General features: G+C 43.8%; 1 non-coding gene across 1 annotated transcript; it reads left to right on the top strand.

Annotated features, from left to right (window-relative positions):
• The first annotated feature begins 15,489 nt into the window (after positions 1 to 15,489).
• Positions 15,490 to 15,596, top strand: LOC124721634. Its single transcript, XR_007006364.1, has one exon. It is a non-coding gene; the product is annotated as a U6 spliceosomal RNA (small nuclear RNA).
• Positions 15,597 to 22,673: the final 7,077 nt, after the last annotated feature.

The following is a 22,673-nucleotide window of genomic DNA, read 5'->3' as shown; positions in this document are numbered from 1 at the left end:
CCCCTGTGACTTCTTTCTGTGGGGACACTTGAAACACCAGGTGTACCGCCAGAATCCAGAAATAATTGAACAGCTGAAGCAGTACATCTCATCTGCATGTGAAGCCATTCCGCCAGACACGTTGTCATAGGTTTCAGGTAATTTCATTCAGAGACTACGCCATATTATTGCTACGCATGGTGGATATGTGGAAAATATCGTACTACAGAGTTTCCCAGACCTCAGCGCCATCTGTTGTTGAAAATTGTAACTACTGTAATTTCGAAAGTTTGTCTGCCTGAAAATGTACTGTTGTCCCAAGCATATTGCAACAAACGGTGTATTTCTATCGCTGCTCGTTTAGTTTTTATTGCCGTTTCAAATATACCGGTCATTTTTGAAACACCCTGTAACTAGCCTACACACTTACCCTAATTTCCCCACAAAATAAGACAGCAAGAAGATCAACACAAAGCTGATATGCAGTTCCGAGACAACGAAAATGACACAGCATACGAGACACAGGAACTCAATATCGAAACAGTATTCGAAATAAAATAAACGTCGTGTGACTCGGGCCTCCCGTCGGGTAGACCGTTCGCCGGGTGCAGGTCTTTCTATTTGACGCCACTTCGGCGACTTGCCCGACGATGGGGATGATGATGAATGAGACAACACCCAGTCCCCGAGCGAAGAAAATCTCCGACCCAGCCGGGAATCGAACCCGGGCCCTTACGATTGACATTCCGTCGCGCTGACGACTTTTTTTTATTCTCTACCGACCTTTTCTTAACATTTATTTATTGGTATTCTATTTGGATACAAAATTAGGCAGTTCACAAACACTAAATGAAATGCATCCTCTCCAAAAAAAAAAAAAAAAAAAAAAAAAAAATCATTTCAAAACAAATCACAAATTTAAAGGAACAGGGATGTTTTTTTTATTAATTTATTTATTTTCAATAAAGATCACTCTCTTAAAAGGAACATGTAGATAATTTCATCGTATAATATGTGCATTACATATTGAGTGGTGAGAGAAGCGTGAGGTTCATTATCAGCTGTCAAATGTGCACACCGACTGCACCCGGCACATCCCAACTGCGTGGGGGGGGGGGGGGGGGGGCGGTCGAGGAAGACTGCCTGAAGATAGTTGGCAAAGGTTTTCCGATAGTGTGACCATCATGAACTTCATTGTGGGCTTGCTGCAAGGAATACCAAAAGTCAAGTCGCGACTTGGCAGCATCCCCATAGAGGTATGCGATCGTCCAACCTTTGACCCAGATGATCGACTGTGATTTAGTCGCCGGAAAGTAGTCACTCTCCGGATGTAAGAAGGAAGCAGGTGTAATATGTTGCAGGGTCACACGGAGGTAGCAAACCACCACCTGTCTTCCTAGGAACCAGACGTCCTCCACCGCGATACAAGTTAAGCGGTGATGGTCGTCATCCACTTGGCGACATTTCGGGCATAGTGGAGTGTCCACTAGTCCAATTGCATGGAGTCGTTGGTTGGTGTTGGACTTGCCACAGACGACAGAGAACCACAGTGTCCGGACGAAGGTAGGAAGCAATTTTTGGTGCACATGTCTCCAAATCATCGGCCAATGCAACCTGGGATGTTTGAGTTCAATGACATTACGACGTATCCGTCGTAGCAGCCAAACATAGAAATCCTTCGCTCATGGCGGTCTCGTGCGCGGAAGCTCGTCGCTGATATAACTAAGTTCCACGATAAATGTTGATACATGCGCAAAATGTGGCGTAATGTTGCCCACCGCCACCGGAGGTGTGAGGGACGCTGGAACCAGGAGATCCAGAAGGCGGGATGTGAGGGAATCACGCCCGCTACGCCATTGCTTGTACATCGTGGCTAGAAGGAGCGCCGTCGCTCGGCAATGAAAATTCGTAAGTCCGAGTCCCCCCTTGTCCGTAGGGTGCGTGAGCGTTTCGTATCGCACCTTGAGGGGCGATCCAATCATCACAAAATAGCCTAGTGCTGATTGAAGTCGACGTCCGAGCGTGAGTGGTAGGGGCAGGATCTGCGAAATATGCACCATTCGAGAAACCACGTAAGTGTTCACATACTCGACTCGCTGCAAAGGATCAAGGCGCCGTAGGAGATGTTGTCGGACCATGGTACGTGTTGTCTGTAAAATACGTCGGTAGTTAACTGCCGCAGTATGTTTTACAGATGAGGTAAAGTCTATGCCGAGATAGCGGAATCGTTGCACATAAGGAAACGGACTGATTTCTTCTGGCGTAAGGCCCCTTCCAACTGGCATTGCCGCCGATTTGTTCATGTTCACTGCACTACCCGCCGTCACACTGTGGTCCAACAACAGTTCAAGGACCGTCTTCACCTCTTCCTCAGAACGAACGAGCAGAAGGAGGTCGTCCGCATAGGCACGACATTTGAAGGTGTAGCCCCGTAGTTCCATCCCAGAAAGAGAATTGGTTAGCCTCCCAATTAATGGTTCCAAAGCTATCGCGAACAGCAGCATCGAAAGAGGGCAGCCCTGGCGATTGGATCGTCGAATTTGAATGGGCCCTGCTATACGTCCATTAACCTGTACCAAGGATTGTGCGCCCCCATAAATCCTTCTAATGAGATCAGTAAAACGGTCTGGAGATCCCATTTGTTCCAGTACAGCGCACAGATAGTTGTGGCGCACCTTATCAAAAGCACTGTCAAAATCAACCGCCACCATCGCCACTTTAAGCCGGCACTCCTCCACCAGCGCTATCACATCACGGCATTCGCCAGTAACTGTTTGCACATTCACCGATCCACCGGGTGTCGTCTGTTCTGGAGAGAGAACGCTACGAATTAACATATGACATCGGGACGCTAGCAACCGTGCAAAGATCTTATAGTCGGCATTAAGCAGGGTGATGGGGCGATAATGTGTGACCGTAATTCCTGGCTTCGGTTTCTGTACTGGCACCAAGAGGCCTTCCATAAAAGCCAGTGGAATAGGCGCATCGGAATTTAACATCTCGTTGTACATTTCCGTCCATCGCGGTGCCATTTCGTTGCGAAATTCTCGATAAAATTCAGCAGGAAGCCCATCAATGCCTGGGGACCGATTCAACGCACCTTGTGCGATCGCATCATGTACTTCCTCACAGCTAATGGCTTCCAGTAAGGTTCCCACGGCTTCCACCGTCAGTGTACGGGAGACGTACGTGGCTATACGGTCGAGGTCATCGACAGGGGCTGCTTCTTCCCGACAGATGTGTTGGTAATGGTCGACGAATGCAGAGACAATGTCCGCTTGACGTGTCACTCTTCGGTCTTCGCGGGTAATTAATTCCCGTACCAAAACGCGTCGTCGGTGCTTTCGTTCATTCACGACGTGGTGCATGGAAGGAATCTCGTGCCTTATCGTATCGTGACATCTGGCGCGCACCATGGTTCCCTGAAGATGTTTCCGAGCTAAAGCCACTAGTTTAGCTTTTATTCATTTGCGTTCGATCCAGATGTCCTGTCCCGGCGGACCATCATCCAGGTCGCGCAGTGCTGCAAAATAAAAGTCGGTCGGACGGCGTCGCCATTCTGCCATCTCCCTGCTATATGAGATGAACGTACGGCGAAGCGCCAGTTTAGCACAAGTCAGCCACCAATCAAGCATCGCACATCGTCCATGTCTCAAGGATCCGTTGACGGTATTCAGGATCATTTGGATGTTGAATGTTTAGTTTCCACGGGGCCTTACTGTTCCACACCTCTACAGGGAAGAAGCATCGTACAGATGTAAGCGCTGTGATCGGAAAATGCCAATGGCCAGCGTTACGCGTCCTGGACATCATTTGCATAGGCCCGTGAGATATAAATGCGATCTAATCTGCTCGCCGAATGACTTGTCACATAGGTGTATCCCGGTGCATCTCCATGTCGCAATTCCCACGTGTCACTAAGTACAAGGTCGTTTACAACGATACGCAACTCCTGGCTGATGTTTGCTTGCGGCCATTGGTCTTTCTGGCTGAGAACACAGTTGAAATCTCCACCAATTATTACACATTCATAACGTCCATGGAATAGTGGGGCAATGTCTTCTGCATAAAATCGCGCCCTTTCTCGCCGCAGATTATTTCCCGACGGTGCATAAAGATTGATGATGCGTGTCCCAAAAGTCGTAAAAGCCATTGCCCTGACCGACGGAAGATAACACACGTTTTCCGCTGGGAAGCCATCTCGCACGTAAACTGCCACCCCACTCCCACTGTGATCTCCATGTGACGAATAGGATTGGTAGCCTGCGATGTATGGGAGTGCAGCTATGTGGACTTCCTGGAGCAAAGCAATAGCCACATCAGATGCCCAAATCGTTTCCTTCAGTAGGTGTATTTTGTCCGGTGAACGCACGTCATTTATATTTAATGTCGCAATACAGTTCGCATGGCGTTGAATCCCACTCTGTCGAGGCGCAACAACATCTCCCTGCATCGGCGCTGGGGGCTGAGTTAGTTCTCTCGCCCCTCTCCCTTATTAGGCCGTCTTCATGAGTGCCGGCTGCCTCTGTATGACGTCCGGCGCCTCCTCAATATCGTCATACCACATCTTTTCAGGCTGTGATATATTCGTGTCCATAGCCACAGCATCTGCGTCTGGAGAGGCAACTGGCTGTGATTCCTCTTCAGCATCACCATGTCCCGGTACCGTCAATGCGACAGACCGCTGTGGGTCTGATCGAACAGTTCCCATTGCCTCATCCTGTTTCGTAGAGGCTGTTGTGTCGTCTTGGTCCACATGCACATCGTCGTCGGGGCAAGGGGAGTCATCCCGAGGAGATGTCGTGCGACGCCGCCGTTTCCTCCTTTTCGGGGAACGTTGTTTGCGTGATCTTCCTTCCGTGTCCTCAGATTGTAGGGAATCACGGCTGCCCGATAGAAAAGCATCCGTAGGAACTGGAAGTGTTTCGAGTCCCATCGTTGTACTTGACGGGAGTTCGGTCGAAACTGATGTCGTCTCAGAGTGCGTTCCAGACGGAACAGCATCCGTAGTGGCTGGAACTGCTTCGTGTACTATCGGTGTGCTTGGTGGGAGTTCGGTCTCATCTGATGTTGTCGCCGTAGATTGTATGCTCGATGGAGCAGCATCCTCTGTCATCCCGACGTCTGCGACAAGGTTTCGGAGAGTGCCATCTTGATCTTCCACCGGGGCGGTGTCCTTTCGGTCATCAGCGGACGCAGTGAGGGCTTTGGCATAGATGATCGGTAGTACTGTCATCGCCGGCGATGGCTCCCGCACATCGGAAGGCAGTTGCATAATCCGCCGTTGCATACAGTTCGACCTGAGGTGTCCCTCCTGGCCACAGCCAGAACATGTACGTGGTTGACCATCGTAAATCACCACCGCCCGACAACCACCAATTGTCAGATAGGACGGTACATGCTTCTGAAGATCAATAGTGATCTGTCGCACTCCGTTAAGAACGGGGTACGTGGCGAATTGCGTCCAGCGTTCTACCGTGTGACCATGTACCGTGCCGTATGGCTTAAAAGCCTCGATAACTTCTTCAGCCGGGAGCTCAAATGGCAGCTCAAAAACACGTATTGTCCGTACACCCAGACCAGCATGTTCTACAGTTACCGTGCCGACATTCCCGTCACTATGGCAAAATCGGAGACCTGCTTTTGTCGCCTGTAGAATTCTCTCACACGCCGCGTCGTTTACCATGTTAACATACACCGTGGGACTAATGATGGACAGGTGAATTCCGACAATATCGTTTGGCGGTATCTTGACATCCTCTCGAACGAATCGTTCCACTGCTAAAGCCTTTGGTCGTTCGTAGTCTTTGCAGAAATTGAATCGTAATGTAGTTTTCCTGTACTTGTTCGCCATGATCGTTGTTACTAGTCCACAAGTAAACAAACACTCGCACAGGCGGAAGCATCGGACCTCCGCTTCGCACGGCCGCTAGCGCCGAACTGACGACTAAGCTACCGGGGGCGGGCAGTATTCACACCACACCACATATAGTATACACTCATGTACTCTGTTCCTAATTCTACTGCTACTTGCCATGCAATTCCAAAACTGACGTTAATTTTAAGCAGAATTTCTTTAATTTAGGGAAGCTATGTCTCAAAGCAAAAGCTCGTCCTGGCGGAGGTTCGAGTCCTCCCTCGGGCATGGGTGTGTGTGTTTGTCCTTAGGATAATTTAGGTTAAGTAGTGTGTAAGCTTAGGGACTTATGACCTTAGCAGTTAAGTCCCATAAGATTTCACACACATTAGAACATTTTTTTCAAAGCAAAAAACAAAAACGTGGGAATTTAAAAACAAAATATTTGCGCTGGTAATGACAAAACCTGCCACACGTTGGGCGCCAATTAAAGTAGTGGGCGACATGTTTACAATATTTTACTGGATTGCATTCGTGTGGGGCATTTGCGAATTAAATCAAAGGAATCACAATATCTTAAGCTACACTTGTGAGTGGCGTTTGCAGATGATTTGAAAGGGACCAGCCGCAAGAATACAAATAGGCTGGTCAAAAACATTCATTTTTATGGACCGCAGTTATTCAAATACAATTTACGAATTACTTTTATTCATAAAAAAAGGAAATAAGAATTTGTCCATTATTAGCTAGAAAATTCTCAGCGTCATTTCCAGGATGTTTAAATCGCGATTGCTTTATGAGAAGCGGAACTGCCAGGCGGACTCGGATGAAGACCGTAGAGCATTCTAGCTGGCTGTGATCAGGCTGTTATCGGGGCGGAGGAAGACGACCTAGGGACGGCTGGCGACGTCTTGCGGTGGGTGGGCGCTCTGCAGACGGCTGGCCATGTCTCCAGGCAGCGCGTATAGAGTGGTCATTGTCGTCTCGATCACAGGTGTCTTCTTTCCTGTCTCGGGAACAAGTATCCCTCCAAGGTGGTTTCTTTGCTTCCTCCAGCGCCTTGTCCTTGTGCGTGGCCTCTCACTCGATTGACTGGCTCATACTCTTCTCCAGTCAATCAAACTACTGTTCACCATCCTTGTAAAATGTTCTCTGCCGGCCACGATTCCCACGAGTGAACAACCACATGCAGATTTCGTCGTTGGTACAATTACTTCACTGGGCAAGTGCTGTGTCACCATTTTAGAGTAGATATCCAATGTTCTGTCCCTTTGCCACGTCATCTTTCTCTGCTAAAACGTCTTTCCAAATTAGTGTGATCTTCCTTAACCGTCTCTCGGAAAGAGAGCATAGGCATAGGCTAAAAACCATTCATAGCAAGCATTCTTTCCTTTTATTTCTTGCCGGCCGCTGTGGCCGAGCGGTTATAGTTGCTTCAGTCTGGAACCACGCAACTGCTACGTGGCAGGTTCGAATCCTGCCTCGGGCATGGATGTGTGGGATGTCCTTAGTTTAGTTAGGTTTAAGTTGTTCTAAGTTCTAGGGGACTGATGACCTCAGATGTTAAGTCCCATAGTGCTCTGAGCCATTTGAATCATTCAACTTCCATTGCACCATATGTCCTCAATTATTTTGTACATGTATTCCGATCTCTCTCTCTCTCTCTCTCTCTCTTCCTCTATAACTTTTACCCGCTGCATCTCCATCCAATACCACAGAAGCTACTACCTGATATAGTAACAGATGTCCTATCATCCTGTCCCATCTTCCTGTCAGTGTTTTCGATATACTCCTTTCCTCGCCGACTCTGCGGAGACCTCATCCCGTACATTAGCAATCTATGTATTATAGTTTCACATTAGCATCCCAAGTCCATAGAGGCACCCGATTTTTCCCTCCTGCCCTTGATCTGATAATGTGTCTTCTACTCTTCTAAACTGCACAGATGAACCATCTGGCGTACGATAGGGTGGATGTGTGTGTGTGCGGGGGGGGGGGGGGGCAACATCGCTCTTACCCCGGTGACTACCTGCCTCCCACTAGGGATGGAAAGAACGGACCGGTTAAAACTGACACCGGCATTTTAGTTCTACATAACTGATATTTTTCGGTACTTACTTGGTCTCCGTCATAACAGTTTATAACGGTTAGAAAACCGGTACCGTACATCAGTTTTCCATAGCACGGGTGCTAAAATTTTTTGTGATTAAAAGAAATCTTTTTTTTAAAAACGTTTAATGTTTACTCGAAAATTTTCACCGGTTTGAAATATTGAGTTATTACGGAAAATGGGAAAGGGGATCAGTGCTATTTCAGTAACAAAACCGACAGGTAGAAACGACCAACAACACATGACATATGAGTTGGTACAGCATCACTGAAACAATGCTGTACCTGTTGCTGTCTAGCGTGGCCTACTAGACGATGTGCGCGCACATGGAGTGTGTAAGACCCATCGCCTGCATAAAAAGTAAATATTTATACTTGAAATGGATTAGTCATGTGAAATAATTACGTAGAAATAACGCTACGAATTTTATACAAAAGCTTCGTATTTTTCGCCATTTCTATGAGATAATGAAAGAGAAAGGAAATCACGGCAACAATAAAAAATTAAAATCTTAACAGTTCATAGTTTATAATGAAAGGAGAAAATATCTGATCTGCTGCCTTTGTCTATACAATATTCCTTTTTCTGCTTGCAGCCCTTGAAAACGGACAACTTAACACGAAAACGTAAGTGTTGTCCAAACTAAGTTCTCACCACTCAGCACTATATGTATTGTTCAAATAGTGCTATGATCCTCGATTACAACATTATTATTGAACAGTTTCAAAAAAAAAAAGTAGGAAAAAAACAATACTGGTGATCTTTTTATAGTATTCAATCCGCATTTAATCTTCGAGACAGTAGAGAAAAATGGATCGTCTAAGTTTTCTTTCATTTACCTGCTTTATTTCATATTTTGATTCTACGTCTCTTGAAACGTATAACGCAAAAGACTGAGGATATCTTGGAATTTTTCAATCTTTGTTCGACGTCTATGTTTATAACTGGAAATAATAGCAATAAAAGACTGAAAAAGTGTTATTTCGAAAACCGGTTATTTTGAGCGATTTTAACAGCCAGCTTAAACAGGAGACAAAAAAAAAGAACAGTATAACCGAAAACCGATTGTTTTAGCAATAACCTCCATCCATGCCTCCCACAACACCGAGGCGGTCAGCGACCAGTGACGACGGGGACCAGGCCTCAGTGCTCGCGCTCAGATCCATTTCAGTATGTAGTGGGAAACACAGAATAAAGCTCATAGACAGGGAACATGACGAACGTAACTCTACCATTCCGACGAAGTAATAACATACAGGTTCTGTAGTACACACTACAATCTGTTCTCTTCACAAAGGCCCTTAGGCCATATCTCCACAAGCAAGACACACTTTAAGGTCATGAAAAGTTCAATGAAGTTCTCTTCCTTAAGCTTTGCTTTGCGAAGAAAGAAAGTAACTGCACGTGGACTCCACAATCTCTGTGAATAACAAATTCGTAATGTGAGCGTGGTCAGCGTGCATATAGCCAAACTGAGCCTTACGACATCGTCTATTGCATAGACCGAACTGCGTCATAAGAGTTTCAAGACAAGATCTCTCGCTAGGTACGCCAGGGCAGTTGTGTCTTTTCAAACACGCTACCCATAGTTCGCCGCTAATTGGTCTGATGCTTGAGCGGGACTATGGAATAGTTCCATTCATAATTAATCAGCACATACATTACGACATTTATCCCTCTGTGAGACGAGACGACCATTTCCTGTTTCGTTGAACGCGGTCGGCCGCTGATGAATCCACAACCGTATACACTCTTGCACTTCCTTGTTCGGCTGAAACTGACGTCCACGCATTTTTATCTTCACGTCACCAAAGACGTGAAAATCAATGGTAAAATATCCGGCCTGTATGGAGGATATTGCAGTGCTTCCCACCCAAATCACTGCAGCGTAGACTTGGTCCGATTGGCAGTATGGAGGCGGGCGCTGTCGTGCAACGGGATGATGCCGTCCAACAACATTCCAATTGCCCGATGGCAAAAGGCAATGCCAACAGTGGAAACATCCCACATATCCTCCGGCAAAGAAATCCAAAGCAGTCCACGCAAGTTCCGGTAAGGTCATGATGACCTTCTTCGTCAGCAAGGGACACTTGCTCGTCAAGTTCCTCAGACGTGAAAACACATTACAGAAACTGCAATGCGCAGTTAGGCCAAAACGTCCAGGAATGCTGTCGGACGGAATCATCCTCTTGCACGATAACGCCAGCCCCAACACTGCAAATAGGACGAAGGTTACACGTCAGCGATGTGGTTGGGAAACATTGCAACATGTTTGCGTACAGTCAGAATCTTTCACTATGTGACTTTTACATCTCTGGTGACTGAAGAAAGACATGCTTGGACCTCGGTTTCAGGCAGATGACGAAGTGCAAGAGTGGGTGTGGTTGTGGAACCGTCAGCGGCCGACCGCATGCTGTTGTTGTGTGTGTGTGTTGCGGTCTTCAGTCCTGAGACTGGTTTGATGCAGCTCTCCATGCTACTCTATCCTGTGCAAGCTTCTTCATCTCCCAGTACCTGCTGCAACCTACATCCTTCTGAATCTGCTTAGTGTATTCATCTCTTGGTCTCCCCCTACGATTTTTACCCTCCACGCTGCCCTCCAATACTAAATTGGTGATCCCTTGATGCCTCAGAACATGTCCCACCAACCGATCCCTTCTTCTGGTAAAGTTGTGCCACAAATTTCTCTTCTCCCCAATCCTATTCAATACTTCCTCATTAGTTATGTGATCTACCCATCTAATCTTCAGCATTCTTCTGTAGCACCACATTTCGAAAGCTTCTATTCTCTTCTTGCCTGCTACGAAACTGGAAATGATGGTCTCGCCTACCAGTGGGATAAATGTCTTAATTCTTCTGGTGAATACTTTTGAAGGAGACTATTCCACGGTCCAGTTAGGCTGGTGTTTGGTTTTCCTTTGACTGTCCCTCATACGTACAAAAAAATGGCTCTGAGCACTATGGGACTTAACGTCTGAGGTCATCAGTCCCCTAGAACTTAGAACTACTTAAACCTAACTAACCTAAGGACATCACACACATCCATGCCCGAGGCAGGATTCGAACCTGCGACCGTAGAGGTAGCGCGGTTCCAGACTGAAGCGCCTAGAACCGCTCGGCCACACCAGCCGGCCCTCATACGTACAGAGCTAAGTAGTTACAGTATTCATAAGGTAAATAATAGACCATAATTAAATAGTGAAAGTTAAAAATATAACATGTAAGTTGCAGAGTCAAAAGTCGTATTGGTCAAACATTGTCAAGGCACCGTGAATTGTGTTACGTCACGGCTATGTAGAAAAACTGCTGGTGTCATGTTGTTAATCATTAAGTCCAGCCAAGACCCTGCATTGTAATAAAGTACATTGACAAAGCCAAAACATTATGACCACCGAGCGCTGCGACGTTGGATGCCGCCTGTTGGCGTTGTGGACACGTGACGCGGTAACAAAAGGGTGTAAGCGGGGCAGACACGGAGGTTGGACCACCCTTGCGAAGAATTCGTGGCTTGTGGAAAATAATTTGATGCTAAATCACAGTAAGCCTCAGTTTTTACAGTTTCTAACTCACAATTCAACAAGAACCGATATTTTGATCAGACAGAATGGGCATATTATAATCGAGACGGAACAGTTCAAGTTCCTAGGCGTTCGGATAGACAGTAAGCTGTCGTGGTAAGCCCATGTTCAGGATCTTGTTCAGAAACTAAATGCTGCTTTATTTGCCATTAGAACAGTATCTGAAATAAGTAAGTGACAGTTCAACACGAAAAGTAGTCTACTTCGCAAATTTTCATACGCTTATGTCGTATGGTATTATTTTTTGGGGTAATTCTTCTGATTCAAAAAGGGTATTTTTGGCTCAAAAACGGGCTGTTCGAGCTATATGTGGTGTAAGTTCGAGAACCTCTTGTCGACCCCTATTCAATAGTCTGGGAATTCTGACACTGCCCTCACAGTATATATTTTCTTTAATGTCGTTTGTTGTTAGCAATATTAGCTTATTGCCAAGAGTTAGCAGCTTTCACTCAGTTAATACTAGGCAGAAATCAAATCTGCATGTGGAATGCAGTTCCTTGTCTCTTGTGCAGAAAGGTGCGCAGTATTCTGCTGCATCCATTTTCAATAAGCTACCACAAGAACTCGATAATCTTAGCAGTAGCCCAAATACTTTTAAGTCTAAACTGAAGAGATTCCTCATGGCCCACTCCTATTCTGTCGAGGAGCTCCTGAAAGAGCTGAAAAATTAAGCAAATTCCAGTGTTACATTGTTGATTTTCTTTATTTAAACTTACGACTTGTCGCCTGAATATGTTTCTTACATTTCATTTTATCTGTTTCTACTATCGTGTTATAATTTCATCTATTGACTCGTTCCATGACCATGGAGACTTCTCCTTAATTTGGTCCCACGGAACAATAAATAAATACTGTAAATAAAAATAAATAAAAAATAAATAAATATGGACCGCAAATGGGGAAATCGATTGGGATAAGCGACTCTGACAAAAGGCAGATTATTATTAGAGGCAGAGCCTGCGAACGAGTATCTCGAAAACGGCGAAGCTGTTCGGATGTTCACGTCCTACTGCCTCGAGTATCTAGGGAAAGAGACAGAAGGACAGTAAACTACTATTAGGCGATAAATGGTTAGACGTCCACCACTCTTCACAGAACGTGATTTTTTGGAGACTTGTATGCACATAGTACACGTGAGACTGAGTATGGATATTCTACGAATCTTAGTGGAAAATCTGGAAATTTTTTAACAGTACTCGCCTGTACGTGATTTTAATAGGGGTGCTGAAGGCCCTGCCGTATCGATCGCCTTACACCTTATCGCTACAGTCATTCACGTTATCGTCGTCATCATCCAAAGTCAACACCACTGGTGATTTGAAACACTTTATGAACCCACAGTAAACTAAGTTCGTGTAATATCTCAGGACTTTACGCACATTTCTTGGCACGAAATTAGTTTCCTATTATTCATTTGTGTTTAGTGCCTCAGTCCTTTCCTTAAGCTTCTCCTCACAGCGCCCAGTGGTTCTAAAGCGAATTTTTAAGTGCGTGTTTACCTAGTGAAGACATATCCTCTTTAAAGAAGCGCCACACAGGCCGGCCCGCTGTCTTCATTAAACGCGCAGCGTCACGGCGCACGTCGCGCTGTCAGCGTTAACTCATTTCCCTTCGCTGCCGCCGCATCTACTCGTTAACGCGCTTATGAATATTTACGAATCGCTGCCGCTACATAAAAAGGGAACTCGGTTAGTGCTGCCCGTTGGGAGGCTCGGTTACACGCAAGTTGACCCTCTGTTCGCCAGAAGATACCATAAAGCATAGTGAGAAGATGACGAACCTGGAGACCTCTAGCTCCCACACATGGTTATCAAAATAATGAGAACAGTTACCTACGAAGGTAATGCATTTTTATGAGATGGTAACGCTGATGGTTCGTACTTAGCAAAGTCATATATACTGTTGTTGAAACACATCCCCTTAGAAAAATTTATGAATTACTGTGCTGATAAACCTCTTACATTATTTGATTTTCAAACAGCTGAGCAGAACTGAACGTGCTCAGACATTTCTCTCTTTACCTATTCTGATCAACACTAAACTGACACACAATACTTTTAGTGCAACGCAATCTGACTTTCAATAATCCCTACAAAAGGATGGCCCTGACTAACAATAACCTATACCTTTCATGAATCACTTACCTCACAAAAATCTTCGTTACTCGAACTACTGCAATACAGCGAGCGCCAATATTGCCAGCCAAATAAAAGATTCTAACTACTGAAGTCACTAACTACTGATAGGTATAGTTAGCAAATGAAAGATTTTGATAGAGAACAAACAACGTATTTACCTTAATTGTGTTCAAAAGTCATAATATACATCGGTTCATGACATCCAGTCTTACAAATTTACTGTCTCTGATGGACATGCGTCCAGATCATCCGCTCTCTAAACTCCGCCATCTCTCTCCACATCCACCACTGCTGGCAGCTCACCTCCAACTGCGCAACGCTACGCGCTGTTCACATCCAGCTGCCCAACACTACGAATATTACAACAATGCCAACTAGCCACAGACTGCACACAGCACAGCCAGTGATTTTCATACAGAGCGCTACGTGGTGTTACCAACATAAAAATCTAAACGGCCTACTTACATTGTGAAGCACGTTGGTCTGCAGAGCGCCCAACGGATTGTGTGTTCTTGTAATCGGCCGAGTGGTCGTTGGTGAACAGGCGGAGATGAAGCCGAATGAGTGCTCTCCGACTTGAGACGACAATAAATTATCACAAGCGTGATTAGTTACAACAAGTTTATTTCAGACTCCGCATTACGCCGTCTTTATCGACAGAAAAAGTGTCCAGTTGGCGTGCAGACATCCAGATGGTGTGCAGACGGTATTCACCACAAGCTTGAAGACGCGACGATTAGTAAAGGCTGAAAACTGTTCCCTAGTGAATGGGAACACCAGCTATTGAAGAAGTTAGTCACAGAAGCCGTACGACCAAAGCGACACAAAAGACCTCAGAACTCCTTTTTTATCTCCAACCTCACGCTTCTACAGTCACGCCTCTACCAACGTACAAAAACGAAGCATACGTGACCGGGCAGAAAACTCCAATTCTCTGACGAAAACAGAGAAGGTGTTACGACGTCGTTACTATTGACGATGCTACGAATTATAAATGTTACGATAATAATGTGGGCCGATAATTCATTGTTGGATGAATATTATGTACGATGGATCCCCAACGAAGCTTTATATTTTAGGGTTCGTATTTCCTATCATTTAAAACGGTGGCGGCCCTGTAAAGTAGAAAGTTACACTGTAGTTCGCTAGTATTCTTTCCTCGTAAAGCGGTTTCAGACGGGGATACTCAGATATTTTAAGACATTTGTGCTACTCCTGATAGAGTCAATAAACATTTTTGGAGATCATAATGTCAGCATGTGCATTTTTCGTGTCTGAAAACGATCTAAAAAGTAGAAACTGCAAAATATAATCAGTTTATCAAGGACATGTCTGCATCATCAGTCTCACACAAAACTTACGGCTGTGGATCACCAATAGGCAAAAATATTTAAATTGTGGTCCAGTTGTTTTCTCAATTGTCGGTGTTAGAGCAGAGAAACGTTTGCTGGTTTTCTCTCTCTTTTTCCCTTACGGAACAGAGGGTGGAACTGAATGGCGACCGGCAGAAAATTCAGGCGAAATGGTTCACAACTTGTATGATGCCTTCATTCCGCAACGAACTGCAACCTTACAAAGAAATAACTTTTTTTTTTTTTTACTTCACAAGTGCGTGAAGGTATATGAAGGTAGTATCTGTTCCCGAAAGAATAGATACCATTGATGATCTCACGGGGAGCGTGTAAGGGATACGTCCCTGCAGGGGCACTATGCTCTCTGCCCTCGGTGTCTGATATGGATGGGTAGCGCAGCGTTGTAGTGGTTATGATACTAAACCGTTGCGTAGGGGGCTCGTGAGTTCAAAACTCACCTCGACTGTAGAATCTTGTACTCGCTTCGGCGGCACATGTCCTAAAATTGGAACGATACAGAGAAGATTAGCATGGCCCCTGCGCGAGGATGACACGCAAAATCGTGAAGCGTTCCACATTTTATAAAAGCCGGCGCGGTAGCTCAGCGTGTTCGGTCAGAGGATTAGCTGCCCTCTGTAATAAAAAACTGAGTTAATGGACCGACGATGAACTTGGACAAGTTTCATGGGACTCCGGCACGGTAGCTCTGCGTGTTCGGTCAGAGGGTTTAGCCTCCCTCTGTAATAAAAAACTGAGTGAACGGATCAACGAACAACCTGAACGAGTGTCATCGGACGTCCACCACGAACAAAGTCAACGAATAATATAGAACGAAATGAGATTTAAAAAAAAGATGTCATGTAAGCAGGAGATCCCGGGTTCGAATCCCGGTCGGGGCACTCATTTTCAACATGTCCCCAACGATGTATATCAACGCCTGTTTACAGCTAGGGTGTCGGTTTAATTATCATCTGATTGTATCCCTACTTATGACCTCTTTCTTTATTTACCTTGCCCTAATTACAGCCTGCTTTAACATAGAAGGAGCAGTTAGACGAAAACGAGACAGGAAGAAAATACTAAGTAAATTTTTCATTATTTCAAAGCAATCACCGTAACTGTTAACACCTCCCGCTCTGAGACAAGAAGGTCAATACCTTCATGGAAAAATGTTTGTGGTTACCGACAGAACCATGATTGTACCCAGGCGTGCAAATCGACGGCCACGAATGTGTTTCTTCAGGGCTCCAAAAATATGGAACTCTCATGGGGAGACATCTGGATTGAGTGGAGGACGTGTAAGGGGTTCCCAGCGAAACTTCAGTAGCGTACTCGAAACAACAGCGACGCCAGCTGCTGGAAAGTCGTGGGGAGTTTTTCTTTGACTGCAAGGGCTCGCTACTCATTAACTTTCTGCAACACGGCGTCACAATTAAGGCACAGCGGTACGTGGACGGTTTACAAAATTCGAAGCGAACCATCAAGTGCAAACGCTCAGGAATGTTGACGGGCTGCGCCATTTTGTGTGCAGGATAATGCCCTCCCACGTGCTGCGAAAGTTGTTGCGAAAAATGTATTAACAGTTACGGCAATTACTTTTGAAATAACATACAGTTTACTTTCTCTTTTCCACCCGTCTCATTTTCATTTTACTGGCTCTTATAGAAATAACTATTATTATAATTTCTATCACACAAATTACTATAGTAATAACTATTATCATAATTTTATCACATATTACTATTATCGTTACACGATAAGTTGATCGCACGGGTTACGTCATTCCCTTAAAAGAGTACTGTACCAACCACCCTCTGTTTAAGATGTTAGTAATTAACTGCCAATTTAAAAAAAAAATTATTTTCACTTTGGATTTACAGCCATACTGGGCATTCGGAAACATGAAGATCACTTCAGCAAAAGGGAATTTTATCGGAATTGAGACTGCTGACAGTCTGAGCTCTCCCACATCACGTCTGAGCAAACCGATGGAATGCGTGGGAAGGGAATCACGTGCTATCCGCCACGGGAGGCAGACGCGTTCTCTCGCCTTGACTTCCAGGCTGGCAGTATGTACTACTTCTTCTCCCCCCACTCCTGCCATATTTTTGGACCTCGCTCCATCTGAGAACATACACAAGGGCTGCTGCCCTGAATGGTTGCCGACTACCACACCACCCCTACTCCGCACTCCTTTTGTTCCATAAACAAGAACACGGAACACTTTTACCTACCCAATTCCATGGTTTATTTTAAAAATACTGTGGGCACCCATGTGATTTAGCATACTGACAATTTCTCATTACTTAGCCCACTACTCGCTGGTACAATACGGCGTGTACGAGAATTTCAATTGTGCATTGGTTCTCAACAATTAAGAAGCTGGTCAAAATACTGTGCAAGGTTTTTTTGCAATGTTTGCTATTTCTTAAGACAAGTTTGCCATCTTCATTGATGAGAAACACACTTGAGATCCGGCATCCCTTCAGCATACACTTAAACGTGTGATAAGAATCACGGGTATTATTTTTTTGAAAAGTTTTTCTCAATTTCTGCAAGTTTCCTCCTTCCAAAACATCTTTTAATAGTTCTAATTATCCTTGCTGTTTCCTTTCTTTGCTGTATAAATTGATCATAGTGTTAAATTTTTCTTAAGCATTTCCACTTTTTTCCATTTTTGGTGCTCTCCGTTAAAGCTGTTTCACATATTTCATTCCGTAACGTCTCCTTTTTTATTTTTGACTGTCCCAAATATTTTCTGTGTAGCATTATTAATTTGTTTAGCTAATTCTGGCCAGTTGCCTTGTTTAGCTATTTTAATTGTGTCTTATTTTTGAACTGACTCTGTTATTATAGTAAATCTGTCTGTACTATTTCATTATTTCATTAGGTTTCATGATTTTATTTTGATTTTGCCAGGTACGAGTTTAACCTTAATTTTAGAGAGGTAGAAATCAGACTCAGATTCACAATTCTTTACTACTTTCCCGTTTACAATTTTATCACTACTTATTATAATTTTTTATTACTATTATTATTTTAACTGTCAGTTTATTCCCTCTGACCATTTCCAATTTTTTTATTTCGTATTTTGTTCCAATATTCATACTCATATTATAAATGTGAAAGTAGCTGCGTCTGCTACATTTTCACGAGTGAACCAATTTTGATGAAATTTGTTATAGGGGTAGCTTGAATCCTGAGGAAGAACATAGGCTACTTAAAATAAATAAACGAACTGTAAGAGGTTGGAGTAGAGAATGGGACAATTTTTTTACATCAGTCAACGCAAAGCATGTTAAAAATTATTTAATTTGTTGGGTAATGTACATGTTTGGCAAAGTTTAGGCACATTGCATGGAGGTGCCCTTTTGCCCACGCACCTAGGCAAGATCATGCGTTGGGGCAGTCAGAGGGTGGAGGGGGAGGCTCATGACGAACTGTTTACCTGAAGAGGTTGACACGTGTCGGCAGGACGTTAATTGCACATAGAAATATTATAAAATTTGTATTGCTCTGAACTACAAATTATTTATTTCTTATGAGTTTAACGCTGTTTTATAGTTTTTGAAAGCCCCCTTTTATTTTAGTGATCTTGTTCCCTTGAAATAGAATAGATAATAGATATTTTGTAATTTTAGATCTCGTATTTCATTTAGTTTTTATAATACAGTCACAAATTAAGACGTTGTTTATCAGTTTTTTGTGTTTTTAGTTATCTATTTCGCTATGGATATTTTTCCTATAAGTAAGCAAAGTTTTTTTCTTATGATTTTACAAACATCCTATAATACTGAGTAGTTGTCCAGCATTTAGTGGTTTCTTTGCTTCTGTAACAACCAGTGGCACACATTCAGGGGAAGCAGGCGAAACGTTGCTTCGGCAACAGTAACTGTAAGAATACATTATGTGATTATAATCACAGAATTATGATGATGATGATGTTTGGACTGTGGGGCGCTCAACTGCGCGGTTATCAGCGCCCGTACAGTTTCCCAACCTTTGCTTAGCCCAGTTTCACCACTTTCTTGGATGATGATGAAATGATGAGGACAACAGAAACGCCCAGTCATCTCGAGGCAGGTGAAAATCCCTGACCCTGCCGGGAATCGAACCCGGGACTCCGTGCTCGGGAAGCAAGAACACAACCGCGAGACCACGAGCTGCGGACATCACTGGATGAGTTAACGTCTGGATAAAACTGTTACATTTCTTGGAAACAGGTGGAACTAATACATTAATTAGGTTACGTTACTGATCGAGCATTGCGGGCCGTGCTGAAGCAGTGTCCATGCAGCTTAGCTGATCAGCGAGAGACTTGCACGCGCACTCTGCTGGCCGCGGGCCCTCTGCATGTTTTACATAGTCCCACAACCGATGCCAGCTTCAGACGGGCGTGTAGTACAGACAGAGTAACGGAGTGTATCAATAACAGTACGGTATTGTTTTGCGCAGTTTATTGGTTTGCCGAATGTGTATGAAATTATGCGATGGTGCCAGTTCGTGTGCAGTAATATACTACAGAATTATGGGTACATGTATAATACACTGAGGTGGCAAAAGTCATCGGATATCTCCTAATATCATGTCTGCCCTCCTTCTTCCCGGCGTAGTGCAGAAACGTAACGTGGCATGGACTCACCAAGTCGCTGGAAGTCCCCAGTAAAAGTATTGAGCCATGTTGACTGTACGGTCCATAATTGCGAAAATATTGCCGTTGTAGGATGTTTTGCACGAATTGACCTCTCGATTATGTTCGATGGAATTCATGTCGCGCGATCTGGGTGGTCAAATCATTCGCTCGCTTTGTCCAGAATGTTCTTCAAATCAATTGTGAACAGTTGTGACCCGGTGACGTAATTTCGTTGCTTGGGACATGAAGTCTATGAATGGCTGAAAATGGTCTCCAAGTAGCCGAGCATCACCATTTCCAGTCAATGATCAGTTTAGTTGGACCAGAGGACCCATTAAATTCCAAGTAATCATAGCCTACACCATTATGTAGCCACGACTGGCTTGCACAGTGCCTTGTTGGCTTCATGGGGTCTTCGCCACACTCGAACCCTACCATCAGCTCTTACCAGCTAAAATTAGGACCAGGTGACTGTTTTCCACTTTCTAGGGTCCAATCGAAATGGTCACGAGCCCAGGAGAGGCGCTGCAGGGGCTGTCGTGCTGCTAACAAAGGCACTCGCGTTGCTTTTCTGCTGCCATAGCCCATTAATACCAAATTTCGGCGCACTGTTCTAATGGATACATTCCTCGTACGTCACACCTTGATTTATGCGTTTATTTCACCATGTATTGCTTTTCTGCTAGCACTGACAAGTCTATGCAAATGCCGCTACTCTCGATCTTTAAGTGAAGGCCGTCGGCCACTGCTTCGTCCGTGGTGAGAGGTAATGACCAGAGTTTGATATTCTTGGCACACTCTTGACACTGTGGGTCTCGGAATACTGAATTCTCTAACGATATCCGAAATGGAATGTCCCGAGCGTCTAACTCCAACTAACGGTTCGCGTTCAGAGTCTGTTAATCCCCAAATTACATCTCCGCCAGTGCCCGCCCTTTTACATCTGGTTTACGTGATACGACCGCCATTTGTACGCTATTTGTACATATATGGATATCACTATCCCATGACTTTATTGGCCTCAGTGTAAAAAAGCTTTCGTCCAAACCGTTTTCTGAGCATTCTTTATCAGAAAAAGAAGATAATTAAAAATAGTCGACCAACACCGTAATTACCGAACTTGATTCAAAAGACCAGTAAATATACTAGACATGTTCAGTTTAAGATGCCTACCAACTGTGAATGGTTATCCCGTAGCGGTGATCTGAATGCGGTGTTTTGTTGGTGTTGTCTGTTATTTGGAAAAGGCAGAAATACTACTTGGATTAAAATTGGATACACGCATTTAGGAAATTAGTGACGTCGATAATCAATCACCATCTACGATCGTAGTAGCTATAGCTGGTTTTGGAAAAAATGGAGTAGAAACTGCGATTGACGACCAGCTCCTACACAATAAAAATGGAAGGCGGAACAAGGACATCCTTAAAAGGATTATTAAAGCACGGTGTTTTCTGGGAAAACAGCTGTCATCATTTCGAGGACACGATGAAAGAACAGATTCTGTTAAAATGGGAAATTATGTGGAATTGTTGACGTACACTCCAGAGTATGATCTTCATGTAGTGGAGCACATACAGACTCCTCCTCTGTGTTTAAAGAAATATCTATTCGAATGCAAAATAAAGCCGCTGGCTTGATAGTTTTGTCAGCTATAGATCGGGAAATTATGGGTGTTCCTTTTGTAGCCGTCATGGTTGACGAAACTTAAGATGTGGCAAATACAGTACATTTTTCCATTGTCCTGCGTTGGTTAAATGAAGAAGAGATGAAGGAAAGATTCTTAGGCTTCTTTTATATAACTAGTGAAAAACACTCCTAGGCTATTTCAGAACTTATCCGGCACTTCTTATCAGAATTCGGATGTAACGGAAAATTTGAGGGTGTGGTGATTATCGCGGCAAATCTGAATGGGGTTCAACCATTAATCAAATCATACATCTCGAAGCCATATTCTTTCACTGTTATGCCCACGTACTAAAACCTGTTTTGTCACAAAGCACTAGCCAAATATCGCAGTGCAGCTTTTCTTCGCATTTAAGATGTTAAATTTTTAAATAAATTTTTGCTACGTCATCTACCACACGCCTTTCCAGGGTTATGGAAGTACTCATCAAGATTGGCGAACACTATGTGTAGATGGAAAACTAAATTTGTGACGTTCTTAGTGCCGTGATAGAACATTCACAAGAAATGGATTGGATGTTTTAGCACAAATTAATAGCTATTTGCTAATTTTAGAAGATTTTAAACTTGTTTTTGTTGAAAACATTCCACAGAATGGCGAAGAGTTCTCTTCGCCAGCTGTATACGCCGGGAAAGCATACACTCACATTCCACAGAATATTTGCTTTCACCACAACATCCTTCGGAACCAAGCAGAGAAAGTAATATCAATTAATTTTAATTCTAATTCTTTTAATATCTATTCCTTCATTTTCAACTATTACCTGTTGTAATTTAAATCTCTAATAGTTATTCTTTCAGTTTAAAATGCTACCAGTTGTGAGTGTTATCGAGATGAGCCCGTCCCTTGATCTACTATTGTTTACTTAAAATTATAACATTAACATTATTAGTTAATTAATATTATAATCACAGTATATTTAATAATGTAATATTCAGTGCTTTGGGTGTCTGAATGGTCGCCACATACCAATTATGATAAACTTTTCTTTTATTCTTTTTGTAAAAGGTTTTCAGTCTTTTAATTTTCTGAAACAATCATTCCATCTTTTTTTCAAGTATTATTAACGTTTTTAAATATGAAATACTTTAGAGGGATGCTGACGACACTTGTGTCGAGTCCAATATCTTGGATTTTTTTATAGATTATTGCGTGATGCTGTGAATCCAATGTTTACTTACTCACCGTCACTAATCATAACAATAGTACTGATACGCGAGCTCAGGAGCGGATGGACAGAAGAAAGAACAATGAAATGGACAGAGACAGGAGGAAGACATCGACAGAGAAAGGGAGGAGAAGGAGATTTTCAGAGAGTGGGAGGAGCAAAAGGACAGGG

This window comes from Schistocerca piceifrons, chromosome 1 (genome assembly GCF_021461385.2).
Source record: "Schistocerca piceifrons isolate TAMUIC-IGC-003096 chromosome 1, iqSchPice1.1, whole genome shotgun sequence".
NCBI classification, from domain to species: Eukaryota; Metazoa; Arthropoda; class Insecta; order Orthoptera; family Acrididae; genus Schistocerca; species Schistocerca piceifrons.
Note: the sequence above shows the minus strand (reverse complement) of the source record. Positions and strands in the feature narration are given on the sequence as shown.